This window comes from Terrapene carolina, unplaced genomic scaffold (genome assembly GCF_002925995.2).
Source record: "Terrapene carolina triunguis isolate 2854851 unplaced genomic scaffold, T_m_triunguis-2.0 Scaffold95, whole genome shotgun sequence".
Taxonomy (NCBI): domain Eukaryota; kingdom Metazoa; phylum Chordata; order Testudines; family Emydidae; genus Terrapene; species Terrapene triunguis.
In genome coordinates this window covers 42949112-42973474 of record NW_020664446.1, presented here as the reverse complement: position 1 = coordinate 42973474, position 24363 = coordinate 42949112, and the positions used below count along the sequence as shown (strand labels likewise).

At 45.8% G+C, this 24363-nt stretch overlaps 1 protein-coding gene across 1 annotated transcript in view; it reads right to left on the bottom strand.

The window, feature by feature from the left end:
• Positions 1 to 20026, bottom strand: part of CHST3 (carbohydrate sulfotransferase 3) — a 47816-nt gene extending 27790 nt beyond the window's left edge. Inside the window, exon 1 of the mRNA XM_024198149.2 lies at positions 19803 to 20026. The gene's annotated coding sequence lies outside the window, so the exon portion shown is untranslated. The remainder of the gene's footprint in view (positions 1 to 19802) is intronic.
• Positions 20027 to 24363: the final 4337 nt, after the last annotated feature.

Sequence of the window (24363 nt, the reverse complement as noted above, 5' to 3'; positions counted from 1 at the left end):
CCGGGGGCCGGGGCCGGCGGTGCTGGGCCGGGGCCGCGCTGGGCCGCGGGCTGGGGACGGGCCGGGGGCCGGCGGTGCTGGCCCGGGGGTGCTCAGCCGGAGGCTGGTCCGGGGCCAGCACCCCAGGGCCAGAGCCGAGCCAGGCTGGAGGGGCCAGGGCCGGCCGCCGGAGGGGGCCAGACTGGGCCGCGCCTCCTCCCTCCCCCTCCCCCCCGCTTACCTGCTGCCTGCTTCCCGCGAATCAAATGTTCGCGGGAAGCAGGGGAGGGGGCGGTGTTGGGGTGGAGACTTTGGGGGAGGGGCGGAGTTGGGGCGGGGGTGTGGGCGGGGCTGGGGGCGGGGCCCCGTGGAGTGTCCTCTTTTTGGACACTCCAAATATGGTAACTCTACCCAAAACCATTCTCTTCTCGTGCCAGTGTAAAACCGGCATACTCCACCAAAGTCACTGGTGCAGGTGAAAGGAGAATTGAGCCCTTTGATTCCCAACCCATTCCTTGCTTTCTGTTTCTCTTTAAATAGCTGTCACTCGTGACTGAAAGGCGCAAAATCAATCAACGAATCAGTGTCATCATGAACTGATGCTCTAATGCCATGGAAAGTCTGGCTGTTCCAAAGAAAGGAGTAGTGCACACAATGTATTTTGTAACCTTTGGGAAAATTGACTGATGGGTATTCTGTAACTACCAGAACTGCACAGATTGTTGTTACTGGGTTTAAAGTTTATATTTACATACAGACTTCTGAATATCAATTGGCTCAGAGGGAGTTGCTTGCTTATATTATGCTAAGATTAGTGTAAAAACAAAACTGCTATAAGTGGAGGATCCGTGTACTGCAATTGTAGTTTTACACATTGCAATGCATGGGAACAATTCAGGATTTTTGCTATGCATCAGAGCTATAACTGGGTTTAGTGTATTTCAGTTAAAGAATGAGCTTGGCAAAAATATATTTAGCTTTATACACACATATTTTGGAGATATTCTGGGAGATTTGAAGATTTGACAAAGATGTGTATATGTGTGCAAAGTTTTATACTATCACTGACAAAGGAACTATTTCCATTGGTGGTAAAAGTCCATTAATTCAATTACTTTTGTTTGAAGTGCAAATCTGCCCTTGTGGCTCTAATTCTTAGGATATAGGCACCCGATATAGGCACAAGATCTCCATATACCCACATGATTTATGGAAATCACATTCTAGTTTTCAAACGTAAGACTACAGCACAACTACCCAATAATAAATCCACAAATCTTGGCCAAGTGTGATACATGGCCCTTTCAAGAAACACTTCATTTAAGAGCTGCAGCAGAAACAACTATACGCAGTTATTTCACTTTGGGTTGTACTAGTCAATTGAACACAACTGAATCCAAAGGTTGTTAGAGTACTTCCACTTCCTGGCTCCATGTGTATAAAGCAGCCTATTGAGAAGCTCAGTGTATGTCTGCCACTTGGTTTCTGAAATTTTGGTTGCTTTACCTTTGGAGTGATCAGTAGTGAAAGAATCATGCATCAGTTTGTATATTTAAAGCTTTTGTTAGTTTAATTTGTCAGCAAACCATTCAGAGGGAATGTGTGTTTGGGACAGCTGCCTTTTGGTTTACTAGACTCTAGGGTTGCCACCAGTCATTTTCAGCCAGACAGTAAAACTTTCAATGTTCTGCTCAGTGTCGAAGTGATGACAGAACTTGTCAGAATATTTGAGCAACTAAAAAAGGAATAAAATATACAAAACCTCTCTAAATAACCCCTCAACTCTATTTCTGCTCCTAAATTTAGTAAGGCTTAAAAATCTCTTTTGAGCCTCTGATTTCTTTGTTGTGAGAGAAATTTTGTTTTCCCTTCCATTAGGTTATTAAAAATAAAAATAGCTCATTGTGGAGTTAAGGAGCCCAGTGCAGTCAAGAACCAGGGCAAAAGTGCACTGTGCTTTATTCCTTCTGTCTTTCTCATGTAGGGTCAGGTGGGCAGGCCAAAGGGCAGCGTGGGGAGCATCACATCAGTTGAGCTGAGCAAATACAAAAGCATTTTTTGCAAATAGTTGCTCAAATAATCAAATTTGCTGTGACTGTGTTTATGGTACTTTTTTGTTTGCTTGTGGAGGATATTGCTGCAAATGCGTTTATTGGCAGAGAATTCACTGTTTTTGTGGGCATTCTAAGAGTATATGGGAGAGTATTTAAAGAAAATGAATTTCAAACCCATAATCACAGATATCTGCACCAGAAACTTGATTCTAAGCGTCAAACTCATCCACTCAGGGAACTGAACATTACTATAAATCCTGGGTGGCCAGTCAAAACTAATTAACGATGCTTCAACTTCTGATACTCACAGCAAACTCCTTGCAAATAAGGCACAGCCAAAAATTATTCACTGAAATTATTCAGTGAATTATTTCAAATAATGACTATATTTGAGAAAACTGATCTATTCACAGACAAGTTCCAAACTAAAAAGAGGCAACAATAATTAAATTATTTGCTACAAAATATGCACGCAGTTCTATCCATCAGGAGGAAGATTATGCTGATACCCCAGAAAAGGAATGAGTCGTCAGGTATTGTGGGGGAGAAAAGTTATGTAGACTATTGCCCCCTCGCTTTAACTGTACAGAGAAATTTGAGATAGTTGATGATCAGACAGAACAGGAAGCAGTGCTGTGCCTCAGGACCAACGTCACTTCACTCTAGAATGGAACTGCTGACCCTCTCATTTTCTGTATATGCAGCAAAAGAAATTTTTGAAACTCGAGCCATTCCAGGCACACACAGAGCTTGTTTTCAGGAAGAAATCTCCACTCTCAACCCCTGAGTTACACAGCCATCCAAGTGCATTATGGTTTGTGCCTGACCCTGAAACATCAGATGCCCACCACTTCTGGAGACAGGCTACAAGCTTGGATGGGCCAATGATCTGGTAAAGTAGAGTATATAGTGACTGGTAGCATTCTGGTGTGTGTGGGGGTGTGTGTGTGCATTTTTGATGGATGAGAGCATTGTACACTTTGTGTGTGCTAAATTTCAGAAAATATTAAGTGACAGTTGAGCCATCTTCTTCCAGATGAGATGTAAAAAGTGAGAGTCATGACTTCTGGTATTCATTTAGCTCCCATGTCACCTCTGCCAAGAATAGGGATTGTGACAGATATTGAAACTGCTTCTCGTCTCTATGAACTAAGATGTGAAAAAATCATCTCAGTTATATCTTTGGGGACCATACTGTATATAGCGTATGAATGGTTTATGTAGGATTGTGTTCTACTCTATGGGGGAGGGCTACCACAGCTCCTACAGGAACTACAAAACTGTATGGGGCAGGGGAGCAGTGATTAACGCAAATCACTCTTAGGTTTCATATACTGGTTCAAACTGGTCTGTCCAGAGACCAACAGACAAAGAGCTTTTAGCATAAACAGGCTGTGTTCTTTCTGATCCAGCATGTCACATTAGCCCTTTTGGCCACAGCATCGTATTGGGAGCTTATGTTCAGCTGATTGTCCTCCACAATCCCCAAATCTTCTTCAGAATCATTGCTTCCAAGGATAGAGTGCCCCATCATGTAAGTATGACTTATAGTCTTTGTTTCTAGATGTACACATTTACATTTAGTCATATTAAAAACATATTTTTTGCTTGAGCTCAGCATACCAAGTGGTCTAGATTGCTCTGTATCAGTGATCTGTCCTCCTCATTATTTACCACTCCCTTAATTTTTGTGCCATCTGCAAATTTTATCAGTGATGATCTTGTGTTTTCTTCCAGATCATTAATACCAATGTTAAATAGCAAAAGGCCAAGAACTGATGCTGTGGCACCTCACTAGAAACATACCCATTAGATGATAATTCCCCATTTGCAATGACATTTTGAGACCAAACAGTTAGCTAGCTTTTAATACACAGTATGTATGACATGTTAATTTTATCTTTTCAGTTTTTTAATCAAAATATCCTACAGCACCAAGTTATACACCTTACATAAGTCTGTTATGTTGACATTATTGCCTATTATCAATCAAATGTGTAACTTCATCAAAAAAAGATCTCAAGATAGTTTGACAAGATCTATTTCCATTAATCCATGTTGACTGGCATTAATTATATTACCCTCCTTTAATTTGTTATTAATTGAGTACCGTATCAGTTTTTCCATTATCTTGCCCAGGATTGATGTCAGACTGACAGGTCTATAATGACCCAGGTCATCCCATTTACCCTTTTAAAAATATTAATACAACATTAGCTTTCTTCCGGTCCTCTGGAAATTCCCCAGTGTTCCAAGACTTATTGAAAATCAACATTAACAGTCCAGTGAGCGTGTAGTGAGGCCTTATTGGAAAAACCTGGGACGTGGGCGGGCCCATCCAGAGACTGGAGTGGGTGGAGCTAGGGAGCTCAGAGCCCGCCCCTCAGAGGGTCAGGCGGCGACCCGGAAGTATAAAGGCTCGCCCTCAGAGCTCACTAGGGAGCCAGCTGCTGGGCAGGCCAGATGTCTCCAGCTTAGCCCACGACTGGGAAACCCCCGTGGCCCAAGGTGCACGCCACTGACTTGCCCTGTGCCCGCTACCCGGAGTAGTTGCTGGACCTGCCCTGCGCCCGCTACCCAGAGGAGTTGCTGGGCCTGCTGCTTGCCCGCTACCCATGGTGCTAGACCCCCCGGAGGACAACACCCTGACCCAGGTACTACCCGAGGGGGAGTCTGGAAGTAGCCCGGGGGCAGCCGACCCTTGTCTGGCTGCAGCACTGCCAGAGCCGATGTCAGTGTGTTGCGACCAGGATCCCCACTGACACAGCAGCGGGTCTTCTGCCGCTGCTAGGGCCCCAGGCTGGGAAGCAGTGGAGTGGGAGGGCCTGCGTCCCCCCTGCCATCCATGAGTTGGGTGGCAGTCTCCCCCCCTCTCCCAGGCCTTGGAGGCTTGGGCCTACTGTTGTTGCTCAGCCCTGCCTGAGCTCCTGACTCCGTATTGCCCCGCCCTGACCTAGGGCCTGGGATTGATAGTACTTGTACTGTTACTGCTCAGCCCTGCCTGGGGGCCTGAGCCTCTGACTCATTGCTGCCCTGCCCTGACCCAGGGCCTGGGCTTATTGCTACTGTTTATACTGCCAGTGCTCAGCTCCTGAGCCTCTGACTCATTGTTGCCCCGCCCTGACCCAGGGCCTGGGCTTACAGTGCTTATCCAGCTACCGCAAGGGCCGCCAGGAAAGACTCCCGCGGCCGGACTAATTCCTCAAACTTCAGCAGTGTGCAGTGAGCCACTGTGGCTCCCCTCCACCCTGGAGAGGGTCGAGCCCCGGCCAGCACCTCTAGAGAGCTCCACAGCCACCTCTTTAAAAACTCTTGGATGCAAGTTATCTGGACCTGCTGATTTTTAAAATGTCTAATGTTAGTAGCCGCTGTTTAATATCATTCTGAGATACTAGTGGAATGGAAAGAGTGGTATCGTATAATATGACTACATCATCACCTATTTCTAGGAAACTGAAAATTGTATGTCAATGTATATGAGATGTGAGCACCACAAGTCTGTACTGACAGCCACAAGGCACTGAGAGGTCAGCCCTCTATCACCACAGTGATGATCATTCACAGACTCGGCCTTGCTGTTCCTGTGATTGCAGGGGAGAGGCAGAAGAGTAACAATTTGCTCTCCTGCTCTTCTCCCCTACTCAGCATAGCAAAAATACCTATGTAGATAGTATGCAAAGGAGAGTGAAATTCTGATTGGGCAACACATGAGTATGTAGTCCAGGGGGAAAAACTGGTGAAAAGAAGAGTGTGCTCATTGCTGGCATACTGGGACCTCATTACAGAACAGAGGACCTGGGGACAAGAGGAAATTCTAGGTAAAATGGACAGATGGTCTCCCTAACAGTCATCCTCAGTAGAGAATGCAAGGCCCAACTCTATCCCTCCCACTTTTTATTTCCGCTTCTTCAGTACTGGAAGTAAATCCTGAGCATGTGTGCCTGCCTGCCGGCTGGCTGACGAAACAGAATGAAAAGTCATAAATGGCCCATTGTTAGCTGAAACAGAGAGGGGCTCTGTGCACATTTAACACTTCCCTCTTGGATAAGTTACTCCAGCTGACTTTCAACCTCCTAACTCAGTTAGTTTTATCCATGAGACTTAAGTTTTCTGGGTGGAGGAGGATTGTGTTTTCTTGCAAATCAAAGTTAGTTCGTGTTGCTGATGAAGGTTTTGGATTTGGTACTTCAGGAGTGGGGGCGGCAGCCTTGGTAGCTCAATCATATTGAAGGTGCGATGCAACAGATCTGTGAATCTGTAAAAACCCAGGGGCTGGCTAGTCTGGGATCACAGGAAAAGGAAAATGATGGGCACCAGCATGGCTGTATCTAACCTGATTAAATGCTTCTGTTGTTAACCCAAATCTGTCTGAGAGATATCAAACTGCACCCAAAAGGGGATAATAAATGGGATGAATTGTGCTTTTCTTCTCTTTCAAGGGATAAACTGATCTCAGTGTACCCAATTTCTAAACTATTTTCATCACCTTCCAAGAGGTGTGAATGTACTTCTATTTGTTGCTATATTAAAAATACATGAAAAATTGCTATCATCTGCTTGCACGGAAAAGAGAGGCCACCGATATTTTGTTTCTTGCCATTTTTAATACTACCTTGGGCTCACTGGATATCCTGGCAGATGGAAAGATGAACTGATTCCAGCAAACACATTCGTTTCTTCACCTTGTATTTGGCCCTGTCGCCGCTGAGAGCAGAGAGATTTCAAAAGCCCTAGGCAACAAACTACACATGGACTCTGTATTCTGTACAAGCAGATGACAGGAATTTTTCATGTTTTGAAAACAGAAGTAAACGTGTATTCACACTCCTGGAAGGTAACAGAAATAACTAGCATTGTCTATCCCTGTTAAATGCTTCTGCCACATCATCTACACCCCTGGACAGTCTTATCAAGCCATTGTTAGCTTTCCTCCGCCGCATACCGTGCTATTCGAGGTGTCTCAGAGCAAACAAAAGGAACGTACAACATTAGAAATAGAAAGAAAACTCATAACACTAAGTACAGGTGGTTTGGTGAGCTTTCCCCTGGTTGTGATGATCCTGTGCTTGACCGATCTACTGACTGCTGCTCTCTCCACAACTAGAGATAGAAATGTTTTTCAGTTATGGCCCAGGTTGTTACAATTGACATTGACAAGAAGGTCAAGACTTAATAAACTTACAGATAAAAAAGGGTTAATAAATACTAGTCAAAGAAATGCAGTTCTTACAGGCAAACCTGCAGATAGGGACACACACAGCTATACATCCCCAGGCAAAATGGACAGGCTGGTAGAGTAGCATTGTGGAAAATTACTGACACTTGCTACTAAAGATGTAACCAAATTATCACAAAAGCCCATGGAATGGGTTACTAAGAGTTGGCATGAGAAGGGTTACATCAGGCACCAGAACATACAATCTTTCATAGGTCTCTGGGGTTTAGAAAGCTGTCAGCCAGAGTTGACATTGAACATAATACTGATGATAGTAAGAAACAGATGTAACTAGTTTTAGCCACATCTGGGGGGAAAAAAAGAATGTTGGAATGAAACCTTTCCCCCCCCCCCCAGATCACCTCTTATATCTCCAAATATCTTACAAAGACACTGGGCATGCAGCGACTATACAGGCACAACCAGCGCCCATTATTATGTGCTCAGCAATAGCTCACGTGCTGCCTTGAATACTAAAACTAGTTTAAGGGACTGATCCTGAGAGGTGCCCAGGATTCTTAGCTGTGCAGGCCCTTAACAAGAGAGAATTTTGGCCAGGCTGCCCACAAAGATGATGCTTCTACTTTCTGAAAAGTGCTGGGAATTCTTCAACTTCCACCTGCACAGCAGCTAGAGCCAATGTCTTGAGAAAACGTTTGCCAAACATCTGATCTGAACAACCACACCTCCAGCTTGTACAGACCCCGCCCTTATACTTCACTGCAGTGTCTACACTAGGAATAAGTTGAATTCCTGATATGGGAACATGAAGCCAAAATGGTACCAGCTGAGAATTCCTGCCACCATATTAGGGGAAACTTCCTCCAGAGAGAATGGCATCTGCATGATAGGGCATCTAAGGCTATGTCTACACTGTGTTTTAAAACCCATGGCAGTAAGTCTCAAAGGGCAGATCTACACACTTGGGTTTGTGGGGCTCACGCTATGGTGCTAAAACTGTGTATACATTCAAGCTTGGGCTAGAGCTTGGGTTCTGAAGCCTGGGGGAGGGGATTCACAGCTCGAGCTCCAGCCCTAACTGCAATGTATACATTGATCCCCACTCCACTGAATCAACATAGCTGAGAAGAGTTTAGTTTTGCAGACACGCCTACAGAACTGTTCTGAGCAGCCTACACAGTGTAATGATTTGTAGAGATTCTTTTTTTGTCTGCTTTTCATTTCTTTTAAAATAGTTAAGCCGTGCCAGTCCCAAGCCTGGATAAAAGAGAAGGGTTCTGCAGTTGGGTCTGCAACACGGTCAGGTAAAATCATACTGCAACCCAAACTTGAGGATGGTAGGTGCAGATGGAGCACAAAACCAAGTATCCTGGCAACCAAATTTGTAACAAGAGTAGGCACAGAGAACATACGCACGTTGTATAGTACACGAAAGCCAGCACAGGTTACACAAGTAATGAAAAAAATACCATCTGAATATACTTCTTTCTGGGATTCCTTTATTCATTCATCCTTTCTTTCACCTCCAACCCCTGCTTTTATGACTGTAATCGGAGACAAATTAAAACTCAATGGAAATGAACCTGTAGCACTACTAACTCCTCTCCAATGCCCTGGTGCAACTTCTTTGAACTTGATTGTGGTACCAGCTGGTTAATGCTGCCGTAGAGTATTAATGTTCTAGAATCGGAGTACTCCAGTGTCAGACAGGCGAAGGCTCCCTTGTCTCGGAGTGATGGAATCTGCTTTGGTGTCAGTTGGGCCGAGGATTACCTATGGAAATTCATCTAGCATAAGAAATCTTGAACGGGTTTCTATTTGTTCATTTTGCATAGACTCCGCATCTCCTCTGCTGTGCACTTCTCCATCCTTCCATTCTCCATCCCCAACACTCCTCTCAGACACACTCTCCAGGGATAAGCAGCACTCAGTGGCTAAATAATCAATGATGTTTTATTGCTTGATTAGTGCAGGGTAGAGATGTTTCTTCAAACCACAGCTGAACTGGCTGACTGCAGACTACATTGGCCAAATTCAGACCCATGTAAGAGGGTGTAACTCCAGAGAAACTGCAGCCTGCTTGAACCAACTCTGAATTTCATCCCATCAGTCAAACTGGAACTGCGGCTACAGCTCCTGGAAATATTTACATTATATATAAGTTCACAGACAGCCTGGAGTGACTGCAAGAGCATAGTTCACTTGAGAGGCTCTCCTAATGCCATAAATGGCAAAAAAGCAGTCCACTTAATGGATGGATTGGCTGTAGACTATTTATACTTGTGTGGACTGCATGTGATTCATTGCCTGGAACAAAGACCTGAGGCAAGAATACTCTTGAATAGGAGTATATTGGAGGGCTTATTAGGACACATACCCAATCACAAAGGGAACTGCTGCCCCAGCATGTAGTTTTTGAGGGGGCTACTGCAGGACTTAGTGGCAGCCAGAGCCAGGCAGAATGCAATAACTCCCACGTAGTTCAATCTTTTTTGCAGCATTCCTGCTATTCCACGCCTGGGCCTCCACCAAACAGACCACCAGACTGAATACGCGAATAGCGTAGCTGAAGTCGAAGTATCTTGGATCGAATTACCTGGGGTCCACACGGCGCGGGATCGACGGCCGTGGCTCCCCTGTCGACTGCGCTACCGCCGCTCGCTCTGGTGGAGTTCCGGAGTCGACGGTGAGCGCATTCGGGGATCGATATATCGCGTCTTAACGAGACGCGATATATCGATCCCGGATAAATCGATTGCTACCCACCAATACGGCAGGTAGTGAAGACGTACCCATAGACTAGGATATTCCTGCCAAGTGAGAGTTGCTTTGTTTCTAATTCCTGGCTGTACATTATAAGTGCTGCAGGTAGCACTGCAATAGTTAAGGCTGACCAACTCCTTCCACTATAATACTCTGTTTTCAGTTGCTTATAATATATATATTTCATCTTTTTACTTTATCAGATTTAAAAAATAACAAGAGCTAATGAGGAAAAAACACTGTGAAAACAGCAGTGTGATAAGAAGTGTAGTCTTAGTTGTGGTTTCTGGTGCTACTTTTGTTCACAGTCTGAAGAAAACCTTGTCGCCTACAAGTTGCTTCTAACCTGACTGCCTCTTCAGACTACATTGTATTAACCATTTTAGTGGTTGTTCAAACTCGTACGCCTGCTTCAGAAACACATGACAAATTTTTCCCGCTCCCTTTCTTTAAGTGAAACTTTCATGCTGCCTCTGGACTTTCTCAAGTTATGATGTTACTAATGTAAAAATAAAATAAAGTCTGGGTGGATTGTACAGCTTGTTTTCAATACACATCCTCAGAAATATCAGCTTGACTTAGGAATTCTAAGCATGTAAATGTGGCGACATGCCCCCGAAATAGGAACACTAGATAGAGAGAGTGGTGTGTGTGAATTTATATTCACTAGGCAGGAGCACCGCCAGCTTTTCTGCCACCCTACGTGGTGGAAGGTCCCGCCCCGAAATGCCGCCCCCCACAGAGGCAGCGGAAGGTCCCGCCATTGAAATACCGCAGCAGTCGCCGCCCCCCAAATTGTAGTGCCCTAGGCGACTGCCTAGGTCGCCTAATGGGTTGCGCCGGCCCTGTCACTAGGCCATTCTCACTGTTAGGTAGACAATCTACTCTGTAGCCATCATCTTGCCAGTTAAGCTGGGAGCAGCCATGCAAAAAGGGGTCCCATTAGGAAATGCATAACATGAAGCAGCATGAACATGGGACGAGTGTCGCTTGGTCACAGGGTGAAAGCCTTGGGCCACGTTTGACAGACACGACCATTTTGTTTTGTTTAAGATGATGGCCAAGCAGAATTTTATTTAAAAATTAAAATCAAAGAGTATATATGTGAGTAAAAGAAAGTTGTCTCACTGTACATTTTTAAAGCTTCCTGAAATAGGACCAACTCCCATCCAAATTAAGTAGCCAGTGTTACCCTGGAAAGCCTCAGTCAGAGCAGAAAAGTTGGATCTAGTGAGTGTACAAATAACTGCTGCCCCACCCTACCTATGACTCCTCAGCATGGATATAGGGGACTGACTTTCAGGGATTTTCAAGGTGGCATCCCTGGAAAATTCCCAGGACTCTGTAACTTTAGGTTAAGAGCATTTTTACTCTCTCCTCTACTTGGTTCTGATGCAATCTCTTGCTGCAGGGAGAGAAACTGGATGGATTTATATCATCTCTCCTCTGAGCAAAAAGAATTCTGGCGTATATCTGTATAGGCCAGTGCAAGCAAACAAGACACACACCCTCACACCCCACACACACAACTTCCACACATCATTTACAGCATTGATTCCAGTAAGCAAAGAGTCAGAGGATCCAGTCTGAGTAAGTCCTCAGACTCTCAATGACTTCTCTGTTTTGACCCAGCTTTGGCATGAGTTAAATTTGGATCTCCCTAGCTACCAGCCATCTAGAGGGCTGGATGGTAATATGTATGTGTTGGAGAGGAATATAGGGAAGGAGTACATAGGTGGAAATATAGGTGGATGGGATGGGTTTGAGTGGGAATGTACAAGTTGTCTGGATGCTGCCACACGGCAGTGGCCTTGCATAAAGGATGATCAAAGGCAGTCTTGTTAGTAGAGATATAAGAGTGACAGCATATGTGCACCCAGTGTTGAGAGCACAGCAGATGTCTGATATGGGCAGACTTTTGTCATTTCTGAATTGTTATTAGCAAGCTCAGAAAAAGAAACTGAACCTTTAAAACTCCTTCTTCCCTCCCTATCTTCCCCACACCAGTCTGCCTTCCTCTGTCTATGCTGCTAATTTTCTTAAAGCTTAACAATTCTCCTGAGTTCTAGGTTCTCTGTCATCTGGGGCAGTTCAGGTTTTTTGTTTCTTTCATTGTTTTTGGTTTTGTTTTCAAATAAAAGTAGTCCATGCAAGGCCACAAGAGAAGAATGGACCATTGCTTCCTCTTTGTTCTCTGCAGTACTCTGGAGGACAGAAGCAAACTATGGAGACAGACTATTAACTGCTCTACAAGTCACTCATGTTGCAGTCTATTTATTCATACATTTTGTAATTAGATTTTTTTTAAAAGCTACTAATTCCTTGATATTGCTTGCCCTGTTCTTCTCATTTGCTCATTTTCCCATCATCCACTACAGGCTAACAGCTGTTTCTCTCTCTTTTAATATTTGTTCCATTATTTTGCTAGGGTAAATATATCAAATATTATTATTTGTATTATGGTAACAGCTAGAGGCCCCTGTTGAGATCAGAGTCCCGCTGTGCTAGAACCCATATGTACACACAGCAAAAGACAGTCCATGCCCCACAGACCTTACACGTTGTGTAAGGATAGACGAGACAGGAAGACTACTTTGAATAGGTTTTCCACAGCCCTGGACACTGCAGCAGCCATTGTTAAAAGAAAAATGCAAGTGAGAGAAGGGGCGTGTTCTGGCTTTTGTTTCACAGGTGGTTGCTGAGGCCCAGAGAGATTGGGATTTACCCAAAGTCAGGCAGGAAGTCTGAGGCAGAGCTGGGGATTGAATCCTGATCTCCTGAGGCCCAGTCCAGTCCAATATCCATGTCTATTCTTCTTCTTCTATCAATGTATAGTAATTAGTTGCTTTAAAACTCCATGGTAGTGGTTTTTACATCCTATATCTTGGTACATGGTCTGTGGCCAGCAGACAATTTCTGTCGAAACTTGAGATGATTTGAGCAATTAGTTTTTGAGATCCATAACTCAGACAGTCAATTTTTAATCCTGTTTTTAAAAATGTCTAACTTTTTTTTTTTTTTTTGGCCACATCTTATCTCAGAAATAGCTTCTTCTAGAAACTTCAGATGAAGTTTACTCAGAAGCTTTGGGCAAGGTCTAGTGTGCACGACCAAATCTGACACAGGGAAAGACATATTTGTAAGCTATTCACTGGCAAAATAAGGACTGTCAGCATGAGGTGTCAGGCTCCAACAGAATGTAAAGGGCTATCAGTTGACTGGTGCAGACTTAAGCTTTCTTTGTTGTTTTTCAATAAGTTTCTAACCCTTCTCCTTGTGGAGAGAGCCTTCCAAGTGGAAATTCTTTGCTTGGGAGTTCTGTAATGAATTCCTCTGAAACATCAGAGATGGCCATGGCAGGAGATGGTACACTGGGTGGGGTGGGCCAATGCTTTGAGGTGGTACTGAGCATTCTCTCTCTCTCAGGTGCTTGGCTGGCTGGTTCTTGGTCACATGCTCAGGGTCTAACTTGATCGCCTTATGTGGGGGTCAAAAAGAAATTTCCCCCCAGGTCAGAATGGCAGAGACCTTGGGGTCTTTTCACCGGCCTCTGCAGCAGGTTACTTGCTAGGATTATCTGAGTATATCTTGATTAATTGTTTCCCTGCCATTGTGAGAGCCTCAGGCACTGATGCACCTTGGTCCACCCTATTCTCTGCCCGTGGGACATAACTGTCTATTCTCCTGGTGGCAGTAATACTTTGGTCTAATGTCAGTTGCTGGGTTAGTGTGTAGCTGCTGAGTGGGGCTGGTGGCCTGTGCTATACAGGAGGTCAGACTAGAGGATCTGATGGTCCATTCAGGCCTTAAACTCTATAACGGTAAAAGAACAGAAAAATTCTGGCCCACTCCCCCTTGTTAGCTATGGCCTTGCCCAGGCTCCTCACTCACTCACTTGCTACTGACATCTTCTCCTTCCAGGTGCACCCCATGCCAGGCCAAAGACGACAGGCACCATCAGAGTGTTTATTACCCACCCACTCCTCTCTGATAGCTGCTCTTTTCTTCAGTGGTTATGCTAGCAGTACTACCAGGAGAAACTGTCCACTGCTCTCCCCTACTACAGTACATGAGCCAGACCAGCTCCTCCCTTGCCCTTACAAAGACTGCAGACTTCTTAAAAGCCTATGGAAAAAGCTGACAAAAGAACATTACAAGTCCCACTCTCAGCAGCTTTAAATTTGCAGTGGAAATCCCCTCCCAACAGGACTGGAGAAGGGCTTAGAGACATGTCAGGAAAGAAAAATGAAATATTTTCCTGTCTTGGTTAAGCTCCCAACCCCTATCAACTGCTGTTTGAAGAGAAAGTTGAGATTACCCTGCAGAGAGAGAGAGGGAGCACACATCCCAAGGTTCCTCAGAACGAAAATAATCCAATTGTACCTTTCATACCGCAAGAAATGAAGCTCACAAATAAAGCCATGAACCAACCATATTCTATAACAGCATCTGACTCTTTGCAGTTTTCCCAGAAAATTGCATGGGCATTCTGTGGCTCACTCCTTAGCCCACTTCCTCCCTTCCTCAATTCTAACACATCTGGCCCTGGTGAGTGTAGAAAGAGAAAAGGATGGAGTAGTTTCTGACTCACATGCCAAAATTTCTGAATAGAACACTGGACCTGGGTTCTATTTCCAGCTCTGCCACTGGCCTGCTGGGTGACCTGGGGCAAGTCACTTCCTCCCTCTTTGTGGCTCAGTTTCTCCATCTGTAAAACACAGGGATAATAGTATTCACCTTCTTTGTAAATCCCTTTGAGACCTACTGATGAAAACTGCTATTTAGGAGCTAGTTATTATTATTTATTATATGTTGTGTGTTACATAAAGAATCAAATCCTGCAGGTAAAACTCCTATTGACTTCAGTACCTAAGTAAGGACTCCAGAGAGAGAGAGAGAGAGAGAGAGAGAGAGTGTGTGTGTGTGTGTGTGTGTGTGTGTGTAAAGAGAGAGAGAACGCGCAAGGGTTATACTTAATTTTAAAATAGATGCCAGTGGTTTTCTTCTGAGCCTGTTTACTCACTGGGGTTCGTGGGAGGTCAAGCTGGGGACTTGTTTATTTATTTTCCTCACTTTGCCTCACAGTCCTCCTCCAGACCACTCTGGATAGGTTTTCCACTGCCCTGTTAAACTGACTAAGTGTGCTGGGTACAGTAGCATCCACTCAGAAAAGAAAAGCAAGTGAGATGAGCATTTGTAAGAAAAGAAGCTGCATTCTGGCTCCCAACCCAGCACAGACTGGGGAAACAGGAAAAAGTGCTGGTAAACCCCAGCAGATCTGTACTGGCATTTTTATAAAAATCTTTTTATGTATTTACTTCAAAATTCTGGATACAGATGGACTTTCTAGGCCCATTATTTATTATTGTGTCTGCCTTGAAATAGGAACTGATCGCTTTGATTACCAGAATGGGATTTGCTTTTCTATCGTGCCTTTTATACTCGTGGAATCCCAAAAGGCTTTACTAAGCAATGACTTAGACATGAGGGGCTTTATTAATAATGGTAGTGCTGCCATGACTCTGTAGTTCAGATGGATCACTGTGTGTTCTCTTTCCTCCAGAGCAGAAGTACACCAGTCTGATAAGGTGCTGTGCTATGGCAGGATGCTGGCCCTTTCTCCATTGAGAACAGACCTGGGCTAGCAGGGCTCGCACTAACACGCTAGAAAAGGCTGCGTAGACAGCACTGTGAAGTTGCAGCTGGGGCTGGAGCTCAGGCTCTGAAGACTAAGGAAGGGGATGGGCTTCCAAGCCCTGCCTCCAGCCCAAGCCACAAGTTCAAAGCACTGTCTATACAGCTATTTTTAGAGCACTAGTGCAAGCCCCACTAAGTCTGTCAACCTGGGCTGGCAGGCTTGCTCCAAAATGCCCTGTTGACATACCCATAGTGCACACCTGAGAAGGGGAATTGTCTCTCCTTTCTTTCTCTAGCAGTTCTGCCTTTCTCTAGCAATTCTGTTTGGCTTGTCATCTGCCCCCCCTTTATGGTTGCCTCCACTGGGATTTTTGCCAGAAAAGTCTGTTGAAATGAAGCAGAACCCTGTTATTGTTTGCTGGATCTGACTATAAGTGAAATATGCATCACTGGATATTTTTGCTGCTTCCAAAAATACTCCCTTGACTCAACCACAGTTAAATGAAGATGAACTTTTCAGGGAAAGACATCAACATTGGACAGAGGGCTTGTTCCAGGTAGCATTTTGATAGCTGCTCTCCAATCCTCCATCCCGCTCATGGCTCCGTAAATACCTTCCAACTGGTGTAAAGGAGGCAGCCCTTAGCAGATTGAGCTCTGGTTTTGTCTTAATCAGCATTACCAATTAACTCAAGTTAGCAAACACATTTGTGCATGTCAGCCTGGACACCACAAATGTTTGTGTCTTGGAACAAAGGTTTGGGGAGTGTCCAGACTGTTAGCTAACTTAAGCTAACTGATATAATCAACCAATTGGAGTTAAAAATCCTCTGGTGTAGACACACACTATGTTGCTATGTTATAACCCTGGTATAAAGTAGAACCAAAAACGTAGTGGCCAAGTGCCTCATGTTCAGGAAGCTCTGACAAAGAACTGCAATTGTGGAAGAGCTCACAATGTCTCAAATCCACTCCAGAACAAACGAAACACTAAAACACAGTGTGCCATACCAGCTCATTATATGCACTGGCCATCTCATTTCATGTTATAACATTACAAGTCCAGGCAATGTAATTATGCCCTCAGAAACCCTCTACTCAGAAGGAATAGGAGTAAGGGGGGGGGGGCTAGGAAACAATTTTAATAGAAGAAAAACTGATGCGGGAGACAGAGTTAAGGGCTTCGGTTTCCCCTTGTTTTACAAATATGAAAGGCTAGACCCTACCTCACCCCTTCAGTGCCCTGGACACATTCAAGCTAAGGGTTCTGCCATCAGATAGCTTTTAAGCAGGAGAAATGAAAAACACATAAGTAACAGAGAATGTAACTCTCTACAACTGTGAGGTCTTTGTGGGGCAGACGGAGCAGTAGGGACGGACCAGGAATGAGATGGCGAGTTGTTTGGGAGTCTTGATGAACGCTTCAGTTTCTACTCTTCTATCTATTCGAAAGCAAGGGTAGCAGGAGGCTGCTTCTCCTGTTCACCTCTTGGGCCATATGCCCTTGAAGAAATTATCCAGATATGTGATTTCTCTAAAAGGGCATGATACAGGAAATGGTTTGGGAAGGGGAAAAAGCGATTCAGTATATAGTTTACTAGTTATTCTGTAGACTACTTAGTAAGAGAGATCATCTGCTGGACCCATCTCTGCTCTCAGCCCAACTCTCAATCACTGCCTCCTTGGTTCCCAAAGTGGTTCACGCTGCAGACTGCCAAGAAGGGCTAAGAGTAGGCCTGAGAACTACTGGCTTACACCCCAGCATACGTGCAGGTAAAGAGGGAATGAGTTGTGCCTGGCTGCTGCTGTTTCTGTCTAGCACAAGATACAATGTTGACTGGTGTGTGCACGCTCTTCTCGCTCTGCCCCGCAGAACACATTTGGAACAACGAATGTATGTCTTTGGGCTTGTCTATACTTACGCGCTGGTTTGGCGGCAGGCAATCGAACTTCTGGGTTCGATTTATCGCATCTTGTCTGGACGCGATAAATCGAACCCAGAAGTGCTCGCCGTCGACTCTGGTAATCCTGCTCGGCGCGAGGAGTACGCGGAGTCGACGGGAGAGCCTGCCTGCCGCGTCTGGACCGCGTTAAGTTCGAACTAAGGTACGTCTACTTCAGCTACGTTATTCACGTAGCTGAAGTTGCGTACCTTAGTTCGAATTGGGGGTTTAGTGTAGACCAGGCCTTTGTCTCAGTAAGTTCTTTCTCAAGGATATGTATTTTATGTATTGCTTTCAAACCCTCCCACAACTCAGGTTCCCTCTCTCCCACTCTAGGAAAATGCCCTTCTAGACAGTCGCCCAGCTTCTATGGGAATGGAATGTCCTTTTCTATTTCTCATAATCCCCTTGACCCATTCCTGCATTGAGAGAACAGAGAAACTGCTGAGCACTGTGCTTGTTCAATAGGCTAGTCTGAGACCTGCATTTGCTCCAGTTTTATTGTGTAAACAAAGCAGTATGTTACCCTGATCCCACTATCCAAACTCCTGCAGATAGGACAGGAAGCAAGAAGTAGTGTTAAGAAATAGAGAATTGCAGCTAGTAAATAAATCTGTTGTTGTGCTCCTGGGGAATTGGAATGAATATCCCAGAATGCATCTGTGTGCATATAGCACATTTCCAGGAAACATAGTGTCCCCCCAAAGCAACAAGTCAGGTGTGTGCGTTACTGACTAACATCATTATCTCTTCATCACCCTGCTCTGGACCCATAAATCACCCCAGTTCGTAGTGGAAAAGGACGAGTAATGCAAAAAGGGACTTACCTCCTTTCCCCACGGGATCTAAGTCAAGATGAAATCCTGTGGTTTATACATATAGGGATCTATTCTCCCACTGATGAATGAGGGATTTATGTGGATAAGACCTCTGAATATTAACAGGAATTATCCACAGAAAGCCTCACGTGCTCTGACAGAAGAATACACCTATGTGTTTCTCCATCTTGGAGTTTGGCTACAGCAATCAGCTAAGTCAACAGGAGTCAGTGCTTCCGATCCCTGTGGCTGAAGTCTAAAATGGAGGCATTAGCAAGATTTGCGGTGGACCTGCCAATGCCAACTCTGCATCAGAACTCTCTGGATGGAACTTTCAGACATGGACTGGTGCTCAGTGCCAGTCTGCACCAGGGAGAAAGAGAAGTAAGTGAGGAGAATTTTCCACACTTCTGAGCAAGAAAACAGGGTTGACAAGAAAAATGATGCGATTCCAAGAAACTTATGAGTAAATCCCCTTTTCCTAGAGCCAGACACATTGCTCTTCTTGGACAGAAGCTCACAGTTAGAGCTGGACTGTCTGTCCTTAATTTTTAACAAAGTAACCAAAAACACTGATGTAGTTCTTCTCAAACTTTTGTACTGGTGACCCCTTTCACACAGCAAACTCATGAGTGCAACCCCCCTTATAAATTAAAAACACTTTTTTTTTTGTATTTAACACTATTATAAATGCTGGAGGCAAAGCGGGGTTTGGGGATGGAGGCTGACAGCTCGCGACCCCCCATGTAATAACCGTGCAACCCCCCAGTTTGAGAACCCCTGAACTACATGGTATGGGAGGCTCCTGAGCTAACAAGATCTTCTCTCCTGAAGACCTGCATTCAGATCTAGCTAACTCCAGTAGTGAAATGAAGTCGCGAATGGGCATTTGTCTACAAAACCAAGACGTGGTTTAGGGCAGCTGACATTCTCTGCCCATGAGAAGCCCAGGAATTATCAGAAGGTGCTGCATGCCAGGCCTACCTGAGGTGGATTTCTGAGGTAGATTGTCAAAGCTGTCTCTAGTAGCCAGGAAAGATGCTGCAACTAAAACTGAAGTGAATTGGCAGAGGTGGGTGGGTGAGCCCATGATAAAAACTGAAGAAAGTAAAGAGCTAAGGGGGAACATACAATATTTTAGCTATCAATATTAAATAGGAATCGCATCTGCAGCTACCCTAGTTACAAAGATCACCAACCTTTCTGCTGGGATCAGGAAGAAATCCCTCCTCCCTCTCCGTGTATAACACTATGTGGTGCATTAAGGAGGTTTTACACCTTCCTCTAAAGCATCTGACCATTGTGTAATATCCTTTTTTGGACTACTCTAGATAAACGGACTGCAGGGTTTCTGATATAGTTGCACTTCCCTATTCTTCATGTCATGGAAAAAGAAGCCATACCTAGCACCGGTCTCTTTGTTTCCACCTACCTGGATGTGTGGGTCTTCCTTAATTGGCCAGATCCTCAGCTGGTGTAACTAGCATAGCTCTGTGCTGACCCAGCATATTCAAGACATGCATTTTAGCCTGCGCTTTGAACTGCCTTTCACTCCCAGCAATGCTGCTTCATTTTAAATCTGCTGGCAATTTACATTCTGGAAGGAGGTTCCATGAATCATTCCCTAAAACTTCCATCTGAACAGGCCGCGTTGCACAGCACACACACAAGTTTTCCCGAATTGTATCCCAAAGTTGGAAGGACAATCGGTGCAATGACTCCTGCCCGGCGAGGGTTGCAACCACTGCTCCCGGCTTTGCAGGAGAGCCTGACCCTCCAAATCGCAGCCTGGGCTTTGGGCTGAACGGCTTTTTATCTTCTCCTCTTTCTGCTTCATGCAGCTTATTCCTTTTTGCAGCGTGGCTTCTGCAAAGCCAAAATCCGGCTAGTTGCTCCCAGGGACCCACCGTGTCTAGCTTGCTCTTGGGCTCTGTTCTCTCCCTTCCTTCTGGCCGTACTGGTTAGTCACTAGGGGAACGCTAGGAGCAGGCGGAGTGCCGCGGGACTTAGACAGACCAGGGGCCGCGCGCCCCCCGGATTGCCCCCAGCCGGTGCAGCCCTGCTCTCCCCAGCCCACCGCGCCCGGCCTGTGCTCGCTCTTCTCACGACCCTTGGGCGTGTCTGGAGGGGGGGCACGGGGCCCAGCCGCGCTCCTCGGGGCACGTTTCCTGCCCTCCTCAGGGCGCAGCTGGACGGCGCCTCCCCCGCGCACGGTCCCGGCTGAGGCTGAGCGCGCCGCGGGCATCAGCGCACGAAGGGTCCCCCCGCCCCGCCAAGGAACAAAAGCAGCGGCGGCGAGGCGCCGGGACCGTGCACGCGACCGGTTGCCTTACCCGGTTCGCTCCTCCCGGGGACTGCCGCGGGGAGCTCTGCCCGGCGGGACGGGCTCCGGCCAGGGGACCATCCGCGCTCGCTCCTCCAGCGGCGCAGCGCCTGCTCCGGGGAAAGCGCCGCTGCTTCCCCGTGCCAGGCTGGGGCTCGCTGCCTCCCCCCGCCGGCGGCCGGGCTCTCGCCCCTGGCAGGCACCAGGGCTGGATGCCGGGAGGCTGCAATGGACGAGCGGGTCGGGTCGGTTTCAGAGCAGCCCCCGGGGGCGGAGGAGCGAGCTGGCCTCCCCCCAGTACAGGCACACGAGCCTCACGCCGCCGCCGGAGCGACTGCTGGCCCCTCGGAAAGTCGCTGCTGGGCCGGAGTCAGCGGGCGAGCCCGCGACGGGCGGCGCAGGAGAGTTCTCAAGTGAGCCAAAGTCACCAGCGGGTCCCCCTGCGGCGGGCGGCGGGCCCCGGGCTAGAGGAGGAGACAGGGGAAGGGAGAGCTGCCTGCCCCGCCCCTCCCCTCGCCGCTCGCCCCCTCCTGGGAGCAGCCCGCTAACAAGGACCCTTCTGTTGGCTTTGTTCGAGACACTCCGCGCAACGCCGCCCTTCGCCTCTCTGCCGCTTGCGGGCTCTCGGGGAAGTCGTGCGCTTGCCGCGCTTGGTGCTTGCGAGGCGGAAAGCTGCGCTCCGCGCTGGCGGAGGTGGCCGGGTGCGCATCTGGCCAGACAGGCAGAGGGGTGCAGAGGCTGCAGGAAAGGAAACTTGGGAGGGGGGGACACGACAAGGTGGGGGGGGGCAGGGAGCGAAAGGACAGGACAGACTTCATCTGTGTTATCTCCGCACTTCTGATTTCATTATCCCTCCCCTCTGCAAGCGAGGAAATAATTTAGGAGGGAATCGCACGTCGGTGAGAGCCAAATCTCTGAAGTCACTCGGATCGTGACTTCCCACTGTAGTAGGAGGGATTTCAAGCTCCTTTTCAATCTGAATATTCCAAGGCCGTTGTCTACCCCATTTGTTGCAATTGTATCAATGGTAATTTTGCACACGGATCATGGGTGGGATATGACGCCCTTCTCCTCGCTGTAGCATGCACAAAGGGAAAGAGATTACATAGAAGTAAAAGGGGGAAATTGTGCATATCATCTCTCTTTTTTTTTAAGGAAAGTGCATTTGTGACTAAACAGTGTCCATACTAGTGGGGCTGGGTTTCGTATTTTCATTATTGTGTATTTTCTAATGCTCCAGGGCTCTTTTGATTATAGATGATGGACTGAATTTGTAGCCCTTCTTGCTCCGCTTTTGGCAATTCATGGTAATAATGCTTCCACTGTTTCCATCCCAGAGCAAGGGGATGTGATACAGTACTGTGAACGTGCTTTTTTCCAGTGGAGTGCAGGGTGTTAGATCAGCAACTGCTGTTGGAAGAGGACACTTCCTTGCACTCAGGTGTTGTGGTTTTAGTCTAATACCTGGATGGAGCAGATGCAGGATGCAGATCTGAATTTCAAACATCCCAGAGGTTATGGACATTTAGAGACAGGATTTAGATTCAGGCCCATTTTTAGTTGTTACTGATGTGGTGACCCAAAACGTGTAGTTATTAAAAATATCTTGCATTGTCACATTATACTTCTAGCACTATAAGGTGTATATTCACCCCATTTATTGAAAGACTTCAGGGGATAACATTAATAGGTATATAACCATGTATACACAACTTTAATTCCACTTGAGCATTCAGATTACATTATAAACCACAAAGCAGCATTCAGATCACCAGTACCTGTGAGATGGAATTTATTTGTGTGACACTGCAGCAAGGCAGTTATTTTGGAACAGCTGGATGTATACCAAAGATTCAGCAAACACATGAGCCTTAGATTTTTGTATTTTTTCTATTTTTCCTTGTATTTTTTTGTAAAAACCCTTCAGAGCTTGTAAACTTGCTGCCACTCTCCCCTCCTTTCACTGTAAACCCGAGTCTGCAAGCCCACAATAAGGTGAGATCCTCAAATAAATAAATAAATAAACCACATGGAAAACTGCTCCACCAAGAGGTCAGGAAATTCAATTTATCTCCCTAGCTCCTATTTAAATTGGCTTCTGGCTCCAAATGCAGAAGCTAAGCAAGCTGCTGAAACATATTGTAATGGTAATGTTTTTTCTGAAATTGCTGCATCAGTTTCTCACTGTAAATTAGATTGTCTGAGAATTTGTGTGGGCATTAATGCATATGCAGCTTTATATGCGTTCACTGCTTTGTATATGTTCACAGTTATGCACATGGAATGTGTGTGAATGTATGTGTGAGCATATGTTTGTGTTATGGTGTGTGTGTGTATTCATAAGCGAGTTTGTAACTGCATATGTATGTGTGCATGAGTATGCAAGTGTGTGTATTTGTGCGAGTGTGTATATGTGCGTATGTGAATGTGTGTTTTTGGTATAATATATACCATGCCCTCCATGTGATAAATAGCACAGACATGATACATTTAGTTATCATTCACCTAGGACTGCATTACCTGCCATCTGCCCACTAATCTATCTTCCCCAGGATTTATTCTAACATCCAACCCCTTGAACAGTTGCTAACAACTTCTTTTTTTTTAAAAATCCATGTGCCACAAGAATGTTCTCTGCTTCCTACACCCAAAGTACTCCAGCCTGAGGCCTAGGACAGGCTAGATTAAGGCCTGAGCCAGTGACAGCTTTTCTGTACATAAAAATGTTGCAGCCCCACAGGGCTTGAAATGTGAGCTATTTATCTTTGTGAAAGGGAGATTCCCAGCTTACTAATGGGGGGCACAGCACTCATTTCTAGCCTTGCAGAGCCACAAAGTATCAAACTTTAAAGCTACAATGTTTCTCTGTATAAAAACGGCATTTTAGATCTTGTTTAACAAGCTCCCTCTGAGCCCTGTATGGTTGGATTCGTGGTAACTAAGGCGTCTGGCTTTATAGAGAGAAGGATACAACAAATAGTCCCAATAAAAAAGTTAAGCACTCTTTAACATTCCTAAAATATTTTTTCTTTAAAACACATGGCATATGCAGAATGCATGTGCCTAATAGTGTGGTGTGGAACGAAGGTTTTACTGGCATTCATTTGGGATGACCAGCATAATTTACTAGTGGCTTTGCTACTCCTGGGTAGGGTACCCATCCCAAACTCAGGCTGATAAAATCTATGTGTGTGTGTATGTGTGTTTAATGTAAGCATGTGTGCCTTAAGGAACAGTGTTGTGCACTTGTGTATGAAGGTTTGTCTTTAGGTATGTGTTTAGGTTTGTGTGTTTGTACATGGAGGTGTACACGGGTGTCTGGGTTGGTGAGTGCAATACTCTTGAACGTGAGAATGTGTATATGACAGCCTCAGCATACTGCGTGTCAGGTTACAGCCTCCACCTATCAGTGCTGGTTGGTTATTAGCAGCTCACTACCCTTGTCTTCCACAAAGAAGGCTGTTTAATGGATTCAGGTAATGGGGAGCGTGTTAGGAAAAGGGTTTGTTGTATTAGATGGAAAGCATCAAGATATTTCCATATCCTCTAACAACCACCTGCTCCTTAGCTTGGCTTCTTTACCCTTCCTGTCTACATTACAGCCAGTGCTGTTTTCTTAGACCCTGCCTCTTCATTCATGTCACACCCACCTTGTTGGACCAGTGAACCT